The sequence below is a fragment of the Haliaeetus albicilla genome, chromosome 6, assembly GCF_947461875.1.
Source record: "Haliaeetus albicilla chromosome 6, bHalAlb1.1, whole genome shotgun sequence".
NCBI classification, from domain to species: Eukaryota; Metazoa; Chordata; class Aves; order Accipitriformes; family Accipitridae; genus Haliaeetus; species Haliaeetus albicilla.
The window spans coordinates 1,527,496-1,533,495 of NC_091488.1; positions in this window are offsets into that span (position 1 = coordinate 1,527,496).

A 6,000-nucleotide genomic window follows, 5' to 3' on the forward strand; every position below is an offset into this window, starting at 1 on the left:
TTCTACTTCCCAGTTTCAGAAGAGATCACCGCCGTGGGTTTGAACTTCCCTTCCAGCAAATGGTTGTCGCAGTTTCCCAATAAGCTACTCCAGCCTTGTCAGGCCTGATAACACTTTCTCTTCCTAAAGGCACTTGCACAGAAAAGCCTCTGGCCTTTGTGGTTCCTTTCTGGGGCCATCGCAGCCTCTCAGGGGCAGGCAGCGTGGGTGCGAGTGCAAGGGAATAAAGCTCATCCTTAGACACCCAAACAGAGTTTCCCGATCCCGGAAAGCCACTCCTGGAATGAAATATTCCCATCTCTGACCTGTACTTAGCAATTGCTGTGAGCTTTAATCTTCCTTTGTTCTTTATCGCTTTTACATTTTGAATTTTTTGGGAATTACAGAGGTTTGATGTAGAACATACTTACCTACAGGAGTCTTTTTATAGATTTCAAAGAGCTCTTTATTATTTGACAGTTCTCATTCAGTAGGAGGTAGACATTTCTGGCTCACAAATTGGTAAGATTATTTTGTTTTTCTTTCATAAGTAACACTTAACTAGTGTTTCTAATAATATTACAGCAAAACAGATCCTAAATATGACAAACTGTTGAAAACACACAGGGGAAGTTGTGTAACTAAATAAAATCTTCACTTCTTGTGCCCAACACTTTAATATAATCCATCCATTCAAAGCCTAGAGGTTTCTTGGTCTTTCAGCTGCACTTATCTGATAAATGAGCTTTTAAAAATAGAGATGGAACTACATTCAAAAGGAGTATTCAAACCTCTAAGTGCTGGGAGGGCATGGATAAACTGGAGCTTATATTAAAAGCAGCTGCTGTGCTAACAGTCTACAAAACCAAAAATAGGCCTGAAGTTGAATCATTTTTTGAAATATCATAGTATTTGGTTACGGTGTAATCTGGTTCTCCATGTGTTATCCTACCAAACAAAACCCGATTCCAGTTCAGGATCGGTATCGTTATCTTCTGGCAGGCATATGCTCTTACTTGTGCACGCTGACAAGCTACACACACGTGTGCTAGGAACCGGCTGTGGCTTTGACAGCTGGTCCTAACTAATTGCCTCCAGCAAGATAAACATGGTCCTGGAGTTTGATCAACTACTTTTTAGGACAAGGCACAAAGGGAAGAGAGCTATGTACTGTGGGAATCCAGGAGATTAACAGGAAAAAGATTAACACTGTAAGAATATTGCTGTATCAAGGCAAAAATACTCTCGTATATTTTATGCTTAGGAGGTATGTTCTATACAAGCAATTTAGAACAATCTTTGATTTTACCTTTGCTACCTTCCGCAAATAATATCTCCTTTCCTGCAGTGCCATTTTATTCAGTAATTGTCCCAAGCCATTATACTTCCTACACAACAATTCACAGTCAGAAATATAAGTGTGAAGGGAAACAGACTGCTTCAGTTTGTGGAAGATGATGTACCCCACTCCCCCCGGCATAAAATTTTCATCTGATTTGTTTGCAACTGCCCATACCATCTACTCTTACTATTTAGCTTTGCACATGAACTTGAGTCTTGAAGAAAAATTTGCCTAATTCTTTATACTGCTGTTGCACAGGCACAGACTTGACAGATACACCTCTCTCTTCTCAAGCCAAACCCAAGTGTCAAGAGGAATAACACAAAGAATGCTGAAATTTGTTGTGAATTAGATCTGGGTTTATGTTTTGTGGCATGCACTAAACTCTAATATTTCATTAAGGCAAAGGAGAAAATTCAGTTTTCACTGTGGATTTATTTCAGTTGCATGCAAATTCCTGGATGAGGCTGCTATGACTTTTCAGCATCTATAAGGAATAGAATTATCTTATCACAAAAGACAACTTTGAGCATAGGAAGCTCAGAGAAGCCAGCAAATTTAACTTCAACATCATCTGAGTTTGAGAGAATTAATGTTCCCGCTTGCCAGATACCTCTTGATAGATCTACCTTTAGCTTCTTGTTGTGTTTTTCTCCCCAGAGTATGTGCTGAAACTTCCCCAAGGACAGAGGTGATAATAAACAGGGTGAACCATCCCCACTCTGGCATAGCACTCAAAGAGTAACGCCAGGCTTACAAAAACATGAATGCAAAGTACGTGAGCACGTTTGCTGTACAATTACTCTGTTTGTGCAGTCGGTTGTAGTAATTGGATAATTGGGTCCACAACTGCCTAACTACATTGGTAACTAGTCATTACTAAATTATATGTGAGCAATGTATAAAAAGCCCCAGTGTCTAAAAGCCTTTGTTACAGAAACTTTTATTTCATGAAGGCTCATCCTACTTAAAAAAAAGCATGCTTATGCACCATGATCTTTTGCTTGTTCATTCCTTTTGAACCAGGAGAACGTAGACAGAAAAAGAAACACAACTGAACAGGAAAAGAGGCTGTCGTGAACACAGGCCCTTGCTTTTCTCTTCTGCTGATCCACAGAGCTTTTCAAGGAATGCCATAGAAAGTTAAATAAGGAGGTTTTAAATGTCCAGCCTTTGAGAGGAGCATCCTGACATGGTCCTCCAGTGACACGTTGTTATGTTTTTTTCCTCTCCTGGCTTTTTCACAATTCTCATTTCAGTTACTTTCATAAGAATAAAGAATGACTTCAGAATATCCTGCACCTGAAGCAGTTTTGGAGGAGTGAGTCTTGGCAATGGCAAACCCATGAAAAGACAGATTGCCCTGAGTGGCCACCGCATGGAGAGTTAACTGAGAGTTACTAGCAGGACCACATTTTTCACCTGACAGCTCTAAAGAAATGCAAATGTGAAGTAGATGAACTACTAGTTGTAGTGTACAGCCACTTGTCTCTCACCTACAGCCAATAACCTGGATGCCAGAGGAATGGAAATGCAGCAAAGGATGATTCCTGTTGTTAAAATCCCTGCAACTCATTTCAGAAGGTTACAGACCAGTGTTGAACATTAATAAAATAGCAGAATTATTGGATATGTAGGCAAACATGATACATCAGGCAAGATTCTTCATGGTTTTGTAAAGGGAATTCATTCCTCATAAATCTATCAGAGTTCTCTGAAGGAACGAACAGATATGGGAGTTACAGGTGATATGGTCTCCCTGGATTCCTGAAAGGCACTTGGCAAGGTCACTCACCAAAGGGTCTTAAAGAATTTAAGACTGGGATGAGATGGACGTGCTGACATGGATATGGAACCGATTAAAAGAATAAGTAGTTACTTTTCTCACCAGAGGGAGCTTACTACTGTGGTCCCACAGGGACTTATCTGAGGAGCCCTGCTGTTCATCACATTCAGAAATGAATGGAAAAGTGGTGAAAAATGAAGTGACAAAGTTCAGTGACTGTTCTGAACTCTTCCTGGTGGAAAAAGCAAAAGCTAGCAAAGTGTGAAGAGTTACTATAACATCTCGTGATACTGGGTAACATGGTGGGGTGGGGGAAGAGAATGTATGAAAATATAAAAAGAGTTCACAAGAAAAATCCTAATTTAATATATGCAATTACAGACTCTGAAAAAGCTATTATCAACTAGTACAAAGATTCTGAAGTTATAATAGCAAGTTCTGTAGGAATGTCAGCACAGTGCTGAATGGCAGTCAATATGAAGCAAATTACCAGGGAAGGAAGGGAGAACAATCCATAGAACAATATTAGGCTACAATATCTTGAATGCTGTGGATATTTTTAGCCCTCATATGACTATACACATAAAAAACCATAGGACTAAAAAGGAGCATAGTATAGTGACAAGGACAATTATATGTATGAAATAGGCTCAATACAAAAAAATCAAACATACAAGGACTCTAGCTATGAAAAAAATTGACTCAGAGGAGATATGAAAGAGCTATAAAATCATGTATGGGATGGAGATCAATAAGGAAGGATCATTTTGTTCTTCTAAAATAACAGGGAGCATCCAAGGAAATCACCAGGCAGCAGCTCAGCTATAGAACCCAGGCCTGGGGATATTCTAGGTACTAAAAATTTACATTGATTCAAAAAGTGATTAGACAAATTCATGAAAATAAAATAAAAAAACCAAACCAAACCAAACCACCAAAGCCTATTTAATGCTGAGATTAAACATGCACTTCTGGCTCAGGAAATGGCTGTCTAGTGCATTGCCTGGGATGGGAGAGTATCTTCATAAGCTTGTCCTGCTTTTATAACCTTTCTTACATCTGTTGTTCACTGTCAGATACTTGACTAGTTGGCTTTGGTCCAGTTCTGAATGACTATTCATATGATCAGTACAGGGATCCTATGAAGTAGGAGACATGTCATTAGGAGACTTTGGCTATGATAACGAGCGATGTTGCTGCTTCCATTGTCCCTTTATGACGACTCTAACTTTAAGAGAAGTGTTTCACAATGACAATACTTCCCTTTATTTTGGCACAGAGTTGCTATAGAAATAAACAGTAACTTGGCACAGATCTACATTCTTTTTGTTTTCATGGGTAACATCTTTGAGAAACTCCAGATCAGTGAGCGACAGGGACATTTCATGAATGAATTTCATTTTGCAACCTGCACACACAATTCTTGAGCTGACAGGAGAATAATTTTTGTGTAACTAATACATATCGAAACCAGTCACTGTGTAAGGGAGGTTTTCAGTTTACCTGTTGCAGTATCTTGCTGAAAAAAAAGCAAGTGCCCCAGCAGGAAAAAAGAGGGGGGGGGGGGAAGGTTTGCAGCTTATTTTTAAAATAATTCTCAACTTTTGCAATCGATGATTCATAAAAGGGCCAGTGCCAGTAGGCAGCAAATCTCACAATCTTCAAACAGTTTTGATTATAGAGTTGATCTCAAGTGCCTGCTTTTCTTTTTTTAATGCATGCAAGCAGTTTTTTGTCTGTCTTGTTCTGGCTTCTAGATTTTATCTCTGTTTATTTTGCTTTTTCACCATAATGGCAGCATTTTCTTGATCTAGGCTTTAACAGTCCTTTCCTTCTTTGCATGTGCTTGAAGTACTTTAGAGAACCTCCCTTTTTTTTTTTTTACATCTGGAACATTACCTTTGTCCTTTTTCCTTCCAAGAGCCCTCAAAAAGTCACATTGACACACTCGCATTGGATGCGGCACCTCAGAGAAACAGCAGTTTCCCTTCAGATTGCCACCTCAGTCACTCAGCCAGCTTCTGAATATGATCAAAATGAAGATGGCACAACCCAGGATCTTTTTGAAGTGCTGAAAACTTTACCGACTGTGAAACTTATTTAATAAGTTTTGAAACTGGAAACAGTCTTATGTGATAGCGCTGCATAGTTACTAGTAGATGAAGTTGCAGACAAATGAATTGTGTTTGTTCCTTTTTCTTGGGGGGAGTTATCTTTTCTGTGGCTACGCTGCTGAAATTACTGCAGCTCTGCCTAACAGCTCTGTCTTATGACTATGCCATGCAAGTGCCCCAACCGCGAAGACCATATCTTGCCTTACCTGCAAAGCTGGGGTCTGCAGGAGCCAAATACTTCTTCCTCTTACGTGTTCGCCTCCTGAATATGCATCGAATCATTGCAGCTGCCCTTGTCAGAGCTCCTAGGATAGAGATGACAACTTTTTGAACGTATTAACCCCCAGGGACATGCTACAGTCACATACATAGAAAAAGGAAATAAGAATGATAAAAATAAATGCCAAGTAAAGCAAGAGTTTAGTTTTGGATTCGGTTTACAAAATATATGGTCAGCGATAGATTTTTATGAACTGCCCATACATAGCTGCCGGTGTTAAACAGAGCTAATAGAGGTATTAGAGGACCAGTGAAGAAGTGGCAACCATAAAGCAAGGTGCCTGGGAGCCAGCGTCCTAGCCTATAGCCTACCGGGACCGATGCTCCCGGCACCTCTCACACCCCAAGGCTCATGTACATTGCCATCAGTGTCAGTATTAAAGGCATAACAGGGATAACTCTGCATAAGTTGTGCCTATGGTCTGTGGAGGGGCAGAGCCAGCAGCAGGGTGCTGGTCAGTTTGGTGCCCTGGCATGTGCCCACTGGCTGCACCTGCCCT